This window comes from Dipteris shenzhenensis, chromosome 25 (assembly GCF_047967505.1).
Source record: "Dipteris shenzhenensis isolate YYH24624 ecotype China chromosome 25, Dip_SZ_1.0, whole genome shotgun sequence".
NCBI classification, from domain to species: Eukaryota; Viridiplantae; Streptophyta; class Polypodiopsida; order Gleicheniales; family Dipteridaceae; genus Dipteris; species Dipteris shenzhenensis.
In genome coordinates this window covers 44,060,283-44,072,363 of record NC_141620.1, presented here as the reverse complement: position 1 = coordinate 44,072,363, position 12,081 = coordinate 44,060,283, and the positions used below count along the sequence as shown (strand labels likewise).

The 12,081-nt window shown below is 47.2% G+C and overlaps 1 protein-coding gene and 1 long non-coding RNA gene across 2 annotated transcripts in view; both read right to left on the bottom strand.

Annotated features, from left to right (window-relative positions):
* Positions 1 to 12,081, bottom strand: part of LOC147885929 (dynein-1-beta heavy chain, flagellar inner arm I1 complex-like) — a 629,024-nt gene that overhangs the window by 601,554 nt on the left and 15,389 nt on the right. The gene's annotated exons all lie outside the window — the stretch shown is intronic.
* LOC147885930 (uncharacterized) lies at positions 11,186 to 11,569 on the bottom strand. The gene is made up of 2 exons (XR_015543392.1): positions 11,326 to 11,569; positions 11,186 to 11,226 (listed from the first exon to the last, which is right to left on the bottom strand). It is a non-coding gene; the product is annotated as an uncharacterized LOC147885930 (long non-coding RNA).

The window sequence follows — 12,081 nt, the reverse complement described above, 5'->3', positions numbered from 1 at the left end:
TTGGGGTCCATGTGAACCAACATCCTAAGACATTGCGTTCTCCTACAAACCTTATACTTGTCCATTTTGTCCTCACATGCCTAACTAAAAGTCAACATGATTGTATCGGAACTCTCCAAATTCTATGGACTGCTCTTCCAAAAGGCTCCCACTTTTCAAATACTCAACATCTAGAAGCCTTTGCTGAAGTCAAACGAATCTCTATCTAATGCGAAGAGAAAATATCCTATCCACAATGAGAAAGAGATATGGAAGCAAAGGGAAGCCTTGCTGAGATGATCTAGAAAGCAAAAGACATTGCCCCAAAGCCCTTCGATAAGCACACTATTTCTAACCAAAAATCCCTGATACACAACTTTAAGAACCTATCCTATGGATTTGCTCTCTAGAAATCCCAAATCCACTTGATCAAGGCATTTTCAAAGTCTAGGAGGAGTATGGTGAGATTTTGTAAAATTTCTTCCTGCGAAGAAAAGAACTTTTTATTAATGTTTCAAAAAACCAACTATACAAATCAGCAATCCGTGTGGTGCTGATCGTGGAAGAAAACAAAAGGAGAAAACATTGGCTGTCAACCAGCCTATCTTTAGAGAACCCAGTTCACTGTCTGGGGAATCTTTAAAACAGGGGCCAACAACTAGGGTGAGGGGCTATAGATCCAGCGAACACCTCGCTCTATGAATACATAGAAGGCACCTGCAGGCCAAGCCTTGCAGAAGCGCGCCCGCCTCTCAGCACTTCTTTGAGATCTTGAACTTCCCATGCTCCCAACGACGGGCAACCTATATGTCCAAGCAATGATGCTGGACGCCTTCTCTCAAATACTGTTTTGGGGAAGAAAACAATGCTGTCGAGGAGTCGTCACATCCTACACCTTGTTCATCCAGAAGACTGTTTGTCCAACGATCCTATAAGATTCTGTAATAGTGTCAATGGAGAAAGCATGACCCCCCCCGTCAGCCAAGCTACCATGCGTCAAGTGAAATCCCGTTGCATCCCTGTGTTCTAGATATGATGCGGAGGGCCCCTTGCCAAATCCTATTTGCTGCGAGGCACCTCTAGAGACAGTGCGGGATCTTCTCAAGATCACTGTCCATGCATCAATGGCACCTCCCGTCAAACGCGCATCTGCTCTAGCTATGGGCTGATGGGCAGACCCCATGGGCAACCATCCAAATGAAATAAGTGATCTTCCATGGCCAATGGCTGGTCCACAAACGTGACCAAAATTGGGAGATGACCTCCTGGCACACATGTTGTCCAATTGTGCCTCTCTCTCTCAGGAGTCCTGGTGTTCGCCTCTAGCTGGAGGCGATGATGACGAATGCGCATCATGTATGAGAGAAAAGGCACCTCAACAAACCTCTCCGAGTGCCCTACTCTATAAGGCCAAAACCAGTCACCCGGATCCTAGTATACCTTGCGAAGGGGCCAGCCCTCCAACAACCAAAGGGGCTACGGTGACCCATCTTGACCTAAAGTGATTGGGCTGGGTGGATGGATTAGTTCTTGCCCAAACCCCCCACTACTTAGATCTTTACTACTGAATTGGATCCAGGGCCCCATCTAATTATGGGTCTCCAGACTCTAGCTGAAGAAGACCCACTGGCCCCACTTTGTAATGCCTAGAGCGAAAGGGCCAAAGGGCTTGATGCAAATATTGGATCCTCAGAGGCACCCCTATCCTAGAGAACTATCCACACAAGTGAGGGGAGTTGAGGCTCTGTGTAGTCCATCCCTCCAAGGCTCAGGGATTGTGGATTCTATCTCTAACATCCACTTGCTCACCCCCTCTTAGGTGAGAGAGGGCTTGCATGTGCATTTGTCTCAATGGGAGCTCTAAAGGAACTAGTCGGGCCTCTATCCCACTATGCCCAGCCTATGTGCATCCATTGTCCTGTTATAATAGAAACACCCCTGACCACACGACGACAGGCGTTGACCACCTGACGACAGACGTTGACCACACGACGATATGTGTTGACCACATGTTGACCATGTGTCAACACAAGTCAGCCATACGACAGGAGGAGTTGATCACACGGGTTCATCCAGGAGTACTATCCGAGGCAACCATGCGTCGACACATGTCAACCACTGGTCGACACATGTCAACCATAGGTCAAGCAGGAGTATCATGCCCAAGGCATCTCATCGAGAGCTGCGCACATGGACAGTGAGCTTAGCACATGGAGCGATTGGAGTATTTACAGTTACACAGTGGTTCAGTGGTACGGTGATCCGGCTCACCTGCAGATGGAGAATTTACACCATCCTGATTAGAAGAGGCTGGCGAGTTAGGGAGTAGAGAGCCAGCGGCGCAACGGCTATCCTCAACAGCTAAGGAGATAAGAGGATGACCGATGGGAAGAAAGGGGGAGATTCTTAGCAAAGAAGGGGCCCTCCAAGGCGGGGATGAGGATGAAGGCTAAGGTGGAAAGAGGAGGGGAGGGAGAGCATTGAGCATTCAGCGTTCGGCACTAGAGCGGGAGAAAGGAGAGTGTGAGGAGAGATAGAGGCTGGAGCTATGAGCTCGCCAAGGAGAGAGTGTGGAGAGACTTGTGTGTACCCTCTACCTGTGTGTTCTTGTGACTTGCAACTTGTGACCTGGAGACACTGGTCCAGTGATATGTACTTTGGCCATCTTGGTCACTTTCTCATTTTTCTTGCCTCTTCCCGATATGGGGATTGTTCACTAGTGTATGACGAGATTTTCTTATTATGTTGTGGAGTTCTCAGGTGATTGTCATTTAGCATAGTGCACTCGTACTTGCAATCGTACGTTGTTGTTCACTGCAGTATGGCATACGGCACTCACACATCACTGCACGGTGCACTCTGTGCGATCCATTGCATTAGAGCATTGCAACACTCATGCTTCTCACGCCAGCGACCTTTGGCCTCTGGTAACACCTTCGGAAGGATAGGATCCCCTCCCCTCAGACAGTTTATGGCGATCATGGTGGGACACTGCTGGTGTTGAGTAGCAAGTGAAGTGGTGATCTAGGGTCCTAGAGAGAGGTCTTATGCCGAGTAGTTCTGAAACATTTGAAGGAGCTAGTGAGAGAACTAGGAGGCACTTGAGGAGAGTGGAGAAAAGACTTCCGGCAGACCAAACCGGTACAAGAAGCATTATGTGCAACGTAAGTTTGCGAAGTCCTCAACTCGAGCACAAAGTGAGCCCATTGGAGCAGTAGCCAGAGCAAGTAACTTCATCGACACTCTCATTGACTTGGATCAACAGGAAACCTGGTGGTCAAATCCGGACTCTAGAGAAGAAGAAGTGCAAAGCGGAGCATAGGTGAAAGAAGAGGGAACTAAGAACGAGGGCTCCTCAGGGACTCATCAAGGTCAAGGCAGCCCCTCTCCTCCTCTTGCAACGATGTCTTCATCAACCACCTCTTCTGTCGGAGTGGTGACTCCATCTGCTCCTGCCTTGACCTCTGCTGGACAAGCTGCTACCTCATCTGTTATGCATAGCTCCGGGCTCCTAGCTAATCTTTCTTCTACATCTATCCCACTGGGGGGTACTTTTGCTCCGGCCACGCCTTTACCTGCCATGATGGTTTCATCTCCCTTTCCATCCACATCGGTGCTGCCTTTTCTACCACCTCCTTCCTTCCCTACTGCCTACTCATCCATGACTTCAACTCCATCCCTCTCTTTCCCAAATGCTCTCCCATCCTCTTTAACCCCCACATCTTCTATGTTCTCACCCTTTCCCTCTGTAACACCGAGACCCTTCGCGTATGCGCTACCATCTGGGTACACTTCCCCTATGGCTACATCAGTTGTGACTTCCCCATTGTGGTCCTCCACAGGAGGTGTTGTTGGTGTGGTCTTCTCCTCGGAGCACCGACACTCATTACAGCTCCATCGGGACTCCCTCCAACTCTTGCATCTTCTCCAGCCTCTTGGGTGGGGATGGCCGTTCTCAGTCCTACAGACAGAGCTAGACTTCTCGAGCTACTCAACAAGGTCCACGTGAAGACTCAAAAGTTCAAAGGCCACCTCCATGAGGATGCAGAAGCTCATGTGAGGAAATTCCTCACAGCATGTAGAGCTAAAGGTGTGGAGAATGAGCATGCGTTCCTTCACATCTTCCCCTCGTCATTGGAGGATGCCGCGGATGTATGGTACAGTCAATTTCCTCCTGACCACTTCCAGACGTGGACAGACCTAAGGGAGGAATTCTTACGCACTTTCAAGTTGGAAAAATTCTAACACATGGTTGTCCAAGAGTTATCCACTGACACCATGAAGCTTGGAGAAAGCATCTCTGAGATGTACACAAGGATGAGGGTCTTGGCGGCAAAGATGTCTGTGCCACCTAATGATGCTGTCATGATGGGATGGTTTTTGAAAGCATTACCCCCTACCATTGCTATAAGGCTGGTTGATAAACTCCCTAAACATGCCTCACTTCAAGACTTCTAAAAGAAGCTGTCAAGATGGAACGGTCACAGCTAAGTTTTGCCTCATCAACGGCTACGACCACCCAACTCCCAAGAGAGGAGGGATCATCCGCATGGCAGCAACTCAATAAGGAGTTAGAAGAAATCAAAGAAGGCCTGAAAGATAGAATAAAGGTGGATGGCCAGTCGTCCTTTGAGGCCCAAATTCGAAGTGGTCTTTGGTGCACAGAATGCAAGGGTTCTAATTATGGTTACTGGGAGTGCCCCTCCAAGCGTAAGGTACCTACTTCTACCTCATTTTGTACATTTTGTGAGATCCATAGACATGATGCCTATGAGTGTAGGTACCTCAAAGGATTAAGGAAGTTTCTTCCAGAGTATACCTTGGGGGAACCTCTAGTTGCTGCAGTCAACAGAACAGTACCCATAACTTTTGGCCCAGCAGGAGTACCTCCTGCTCCCCCTCTTGCACGAGCATCTGAGCCACTTCCTCCTCCTCCTATCATGCCGCCTCCATTGCTTCCAACTCCCCCTTTGCTCCAAGCTCCTACGCCCAATTCAATTGGTTCCCCTTATTTCTATCCTCAGCCTTACTATGCACCGTACCAACCACCTATGTCAGGAGGTGGCTATGGACCCCCTTATCAACGTGGTCGAAGGGGTGGTTTTCGAGGTGGACGTGGAGGTGCATGCAGAGGTACAAACTTTAGAAGACCCATCATGTGTTATAGATGTGGTGAGTATGGCCACTACCAAGATGATTGGACACAGCCTTTCGGGGACCCTCTTGTACACAGTGCAACACAAACGACCACTACACCAGAGATTGTCTCAATGGAAGAGTGGAACCCGCATCCCAAGTCTCTGTTGAGTGATGTTGGGGACAAAGTGGAAGGACCTCCTTGTACCTCATTATCCCGGTGTTGTCCGAGGGTTGTCACTTCTATTGCAAACCTCACAGTTCTGGACTTGCGGGATGGAAACTGAGGTGTGCTACCTTCATCTTTAGAACTTGTTTGAAGATCTCTTGTGACACTCTTTACCACCTCCTGACACCTCAAAGGCATAGAGTGATCACCCGAGGATGAGGCACTTCCAGAGTTAGTGGTTGACCTTAATGGCTGTGTGCCCTTCGAGTTTGTTTCTGAATCACTATCAGAAGCAAGCATGGCAATCGAGGTTTCGGTATAGCTTTCGTAGAGCTCGTGAAGCCTTCTGGAGCTTTCGGTAGAGCTTTCGGTAGAGCCTTACGTTGCATGCGAGCTTTCGGTAGAACTTATGGTAGAGCTTTCGGTAGAGCTTACGGTAGAGCTTACGGTAGAGCTTACGTTGCCGTTTAAGTTGTTTACGGCAACGTTTAACAAACTTAACGTAGAGCTTACGGTAGAGCTTACGTTTCAATGGCTTGAGAGCTGTAGAGTTTCGATGGCTTGAGAGCTTATGTTTCGATGGCTTGAGAGTGGGGACAAGACCTAGTCCTGCCCAGGCAAAAGGAAAAGGGGTGATGGAAGAGAAACCACGGGAGACAATGACTCACAGTTCAGACGTACATCCGCATCCTCGTGTAAGCTTCGACCCTCAGCCAGAGGCTAGGAGGATGAGGTTGCAGAAGGCTAATGCTAGTGTCCACCACTACTCCCTGTTTGAAGATCTTATGAGTTTCAAGCCCAACCTCACTCTACGACAACTTTGTCTATTGTCCCCCCAAATCAAGCATCAGACCATTACATTTCTTAACCGCCTCCCAGGAGGTCGACAGAAGGGATCTACTCCGAGTGAGCCAACCCCAGAGACATTACCGGCTCAGCATGGGTCTACATCGGACCACTTCTCTGCCTACGCTGCCCTCACTTGTGAACAAAGTCCCAAGCTTACCGTGGAGATTCATGGAGTGGAGCTAAAGGACGTCTTCCTTGATGGTGGGGTGCCCGGCTGTGAACATTATGCCGAAAGGTACACTCCAAAAACTGGGGTTGAAGTTGACAAGTGATGCTCACTTTCAAGCATGCATGGCTGATCAATGCAGAGTAAACCAATGGGTGCAGTCAAAGGTGTTCACATGAAGATTGGTGGAGTAACTTTTCCCTCCAATTTTGTTGTCCTTGATATGACCGAAAATGAACAAACTTATCCTCTACTTCTTGGTAAGCCATGGTTGCTGTCCACAAAGGCCATTCAGGATTGGTCAACTGATGAAGTTCGATTGCCCCTGGGATCCACATCCCTCGAAATAGATATGGTCACAGGACAGGCAAGGCACATACCAATAGAACTGGGAGAGGAGGATTTTGAAGAACAAGCCGGAGCCGAACAGGAGCACTGGGCTTGTGGGGACTGGCCCATGGGTGGTGACCAAGATATCAATGAGGAGACAACCCTGGAAGGATTCAAAAGTTTGACCTACTTGTTGGATCGGGCTGATCAAGAAGACGAGGAAGCTGTCATTTTGGATTGGATGGGAGCCCTGGGCTCTTTAGCCGTCAACATGGTGGAACTATGCCAGCAAGAAGATCCCGAAGAAACGTACTTGCAGTATTAGAAATCCACCCAGAACCACATGCACAGGGTCTAGCTGAACTAGTTTACGAAAGGATGCCCTTTGGACTTTGCAATAGTCCACACATGTATAAGAGAATGGTCACTAGGGGTACTACAGTGGACACCATTGATCGTACCGAGGACAATGATGGTACTGCAGTGAACATGGAGGATCGTCCAGTGGCCGACATGGAGGACATTGGTAAAAATGATGCTAATAGTACTATAGGATACAATGATGGATCTACTGTATACGAGGCTGGTATTGCACAACCCACCAATGGTACTCTAGAGTACAATGAGGGTACTATGGTGTACAACCATGGTACTACTGAGTGCAATGATGGTCATACAGAAGATAGTAACACTAGTGAAGAAGAAACTGATGGTGATAGTGATTTTGAAGAAAGTGACATAGACATTGCTGAACTTGAGGAGAATCACCACCAACAGCTTGAGGTCTTGGGGGGACCCAGGGTGCATACTGGATACGGAGATGAGGACATGGTCGATCTCACTTTGCTTGACCTTATCTTATCAGAAGCCGACCACCCCTCAGTCCAAGACCTTCCTGAAACCACTCATGAGGTGGGAGGCTTACCTTACCGGGGCATGTTGAAACAACCACCGAGGCGTCAAAGGCATACAACATCTGCGACATCTACTGATTCTACATCTCAGTCAGTGCCCGAGAACCCACCAGTTACTTACCCCCCATCTTGGTTGAGAGAAGTGGAGGGGGACTTTCCCCTTGAAGATACTCCAATACATACAGGACTGAGAATGGGTGAACCAAGTACCTCAACATCCCAATGCATTGCCCCTGTTGATGAGGCACGGAACTGGGGGTATCTCAACATTGGGACTGAGGACCAACCCCGGCATTTGAAGTTAGCCACTTGGGTCTGGGAACATGACTATCTTCTAGCTGCAGTCACTGACCTTTTTAAAGAATTTGTGGATGTCTTTGCCTGGTCCTACAAGGATCTGAAGGGGGTGCCTGCTGATTTCATGGATCATCGCATCGACTTATATCCAGATGCAGACCCTGTGATTAAAGGTCCATACCACATGAATCCCAACTATGGCAAGGCAGTCCAAACAGATATATAGAAAATGGAGCAAGCAGGATTAATCTAACCCAGTGGATTACTCTGATTGGGTTAGCGGAATTGTCATTGTACCCAAAAGAGAGACAGGCAAACTTAGAGTTTGAATGCTGCAACACGACGTGATAGGTTCCCCCTTCCCTTCATAGATAGAGTGTTGGAGACAGTGGCAGGACATGCTTTATACTCATTCATAAAAGGATATAGCGGGTACAACCAAGTCCGAGTGAAAGAACAGGATCAGCCCAAGACTACCTTTGTCACTCAATGGGGAAAATGCGCCTACCGAATGATGCCCTTTGTATTATGTAATGCCCCGACAACATTTCAACGACTTGTAACCAAACTCTTTCAGGAGAATATCGGCAAGTTTCTTGAGGTATTTCTAGATGACTTCTCTGCTTTTAATGGTAAATGGGCCTCCCATCTTGATCCGGCCATACAAAATGATCATCTACATAAGTTGATATGGGTCTTTGCTAAGTGCAGAGAAGTGCGCTTGTATTTGAACCCTGACAAATATTTCTTTCTCGCACTCCGAGGTGTTCCCCTTGGTCATATTGTTTCTGCTGAGGGCATGACTACAGACCCCGCAAAGGTAGAGGTGATCATCTCATTGCCTATCCCTCGTACACCCAACGAGGTGAAGTCCTTCTTAGGGCATGTAGGATATTACCGAAGGTTCATACGTTTCTATGTCGACATTGCTGTTGCACTGATAGAACTCCTACATCAAGACCGATCTTTTGTTTGGGCCACCCCGCGACAACTAGCCTTTGATGATCTGAAGCATTGCCTCGTGAAGGCCCCCATCCTCAGGCAGCCCGATTGGGATGTAATTTTTCATGTCCATGTGGATGCTAGTGGGTGGGCAGTAGGTGCTATACTGGCTCAACCTAACCAGGATACCAAGATTGATTTGCCCATCTACTTCGCCAGTTGGCAACTCAATGGAGTAGAACGCAATTACAGTACCACAGAAAGGGAGGGCCTTGGCATGGTTTATGCCATGACCAAGTATCGTCACTATCTCTTGGGCAACAAGTTTGTGATCATCACTGATCATCAAGCTCTTAAGTATTTATTAAATAAGCCTACTCTTGGTGGCCGGTTAAGCAGATGGATTCTTCTTTTTCAAGAATTTGTATTCAACATTGTGGTGAGGGTTGGGAAATTCCATCAACCTGCAGACCGCTTGTCCAGGTTACATTCCGGGGAACCAGCCAGTGGTATCACCGATGAATTACCTGATGCGGGCTTGTTCAGGGTGACGGCACTACTTGATGAATGCATGTTTGTGGTGGACTACTTCCCACCATGGTATGCCAACATAGTACACCTCTTGTGTACAAGTGGCTTTCCTCCAGGTCTGACTCCAACAGGGAAACGCAAGCAGATCCTTCAAGCTGCTTCAGTCCTTGCTTCTCCAGACCTCGACATCAACACCACCTCCTCGCTCTTTGCCACTCCATAGGGAGCAGGCCCTAATTGAATGGGCTTTCTCAGGGGTTGTCTTCTCAGGGAGTACTTCACATTTCGGCCTCCCCACCACGACCACCACAGGGCAGAGATAGGAGCAGAGACCCGGAGTGGGAGCCCCTCCCCAGGAGATCCTCCATCAGCCACTTCAGCATCAGAGGAGGTATTTGAGGGAGGGAGTTTGCCCAAGTCTGTGGATTGCCCACCCCTTCATCAGAATGATATGTTCACAGCTTACATAGCTGCTTCATCAGGCCCACCGCTTTCAAATGTTTCTCTTGTGGAAAAACAGAATGAAGATTATAGCCAAATACTATCTGTTCTTCACAGGAAACGCTCACCAATATGTGGGGAAGAGGAGGATCTGAATCAAATCTTCACCATTCCTTTGCAAGAATGCCTCACACAGAACAGAAAGACCTCGAGGGCCCCAACATGTTTTGTGTACTTAGATAAATTGGCACCTACAGGCAACCTGTCTACGGAGGAAGAGGGAGCTCTCCTTGACATGTTCGAGGAATTGGGGGACGTGATTAATTTGGCTGATAGGATGAATTACAGCGATAGGTACGCTTGGATGAAGAGGTCCTTGCATCTTGCTCAGCGTATCATGGATGACACTTTCACGCAGCTAGGGACAGCGGTCTTCAATTCCACAGGTTATGCTCATAAGCTCCTCTCCCAATAGCAACATTTGAAGTTAGAATTTGAGAGAGCTCAAGCAGCCTAGCAGCGCGCCACAGAGGTGACACTTTGGCAATAGGAGGAAAGGTGGCAGAAAGAGAAGGACTCAGCTATTCACGAGGGTGACATCGCTTGGAACATTCAACGGGCTGCCCTTGAGGATCGCCTCCACAACAGAGTTATGGGAAACGGGGAAACGGAAACAGAAACGGAAACATTTCGGAATTTTTGAGAGGGGGTGAAACGGGGAAACGCCACGTCATCAAGGGGGTTTAGAGTAATGCATACACACATTTAGAGTGCTCTACCTTTAAAAAAAGTGCACAATAAGCTATAGCTCTACCTAGTACCATTAATATTGATTGTAACTTTGAACTTTGAAGATTCAAGTTTCATTGTTCAACCAATCACACAATGCAAATTTCAATTACGCAAGGTGGGGTAATTTATAAATCCTATAACAAGTTACAAAATGGAAAAATGATTCATGATTCATGATATTTAAGAAACCAATCATGATTCATAAATGGTAATTCAGCTTTCAAAGCCCAAATGTCATAGTAACAAAAAGAAAGCTGAAACCCAAAAAAGGCTACATCGAGGATGATATCATATATGATCAAATAATAAGCTCATCCTCATCGTGAGACTCAACCTCTGCCTCCTCCTCCTCCTCCTCATCATTCTCCTCTACTAACAAATCATCATCATCAGGTGAGTGGGCATCATCTGGGCTATGAAATCCAATATATTTGGCATGCGTATACTCGTGTCTCATGTTATTAAGCAAACGCAAGTTTGCATTAACAAAGACAAGATCATTGGCCTGTTGCGTTCGCAGACGATTTCTCTTCTTTGTGTGGATATGGGCAAAGCTACTCCACAAACGCTCACAAGAAGAGGAGGTGCAAGCTTGGCTTAGAATGCGGATGGCAAGCTTTTGCAACTCGGGGGAATCAGCTCCATAATCCTCCCACCATGTAACAGCCCCAACTCAAAATCTGAAATTCCAAAACTCATAAATTTCAGATTTCTAATTTTGTATTAAATAACAAATTACAAGTTCCTAAAATCTGAAAATTAAAATGAGTTAATATTACCTATCATGCTGTGCATCTGGCCATCCATACATGCCTTCCTTATTGCGATAATTGGCAAGCTGGTCTTTTATCCTCCGCCGTCCATCAGGAGTTGGCACCATCTTCTGAAGAGTGAGGTTCCAACCACGAACAACCTCTGCATCACTCTGTTGTGCACTTGCCTTGTGTTGAAACTCCGGGTCCAACACAAAGGCAGCTGCATGCATGGGAGAGTAATATTGATTCCATCTGCTCACAGCCAACTCTTCCAATTCTATCAACCTTTGGGGATCCTTTTCTATTTCTCTGATATTCTCAATCATCCGATCCATCCCCTCATACACCTTACGAAGAAAAGGCATATCTCCATCAACTCGGTTAAGCAGCTTCACAATAGGCACACATAGATAAACAATGTGAGATGCATCAGCCCAAAATTCATCACTGCCTATGCACAAGTCATAACAATAAATTCCAAGAGCCTGCCTAGAAGTGGGCCATGCATCCCACTCTGGGCTTGCCACAACTTGTTTCAGTGCAGGTCTCATTTCAAGGAGCCTGCGAAGCATCAAAAAGTTGTATGCAAATCTTGTCTCTGCATACTTCAAAAGCTCCTTGTTGGCAAATTTACGGTACAAAGCAAGAGAAAAATTATGTCGTGTGATGAAGTTAACCACCTCTTTTCCATTGTCAATAACATTCTTGACCCAATCCAATTTTCCAATGTCTTTCAATAAATTATTCAAGCAATGTGCTACACGAGCACTCCACTAGATA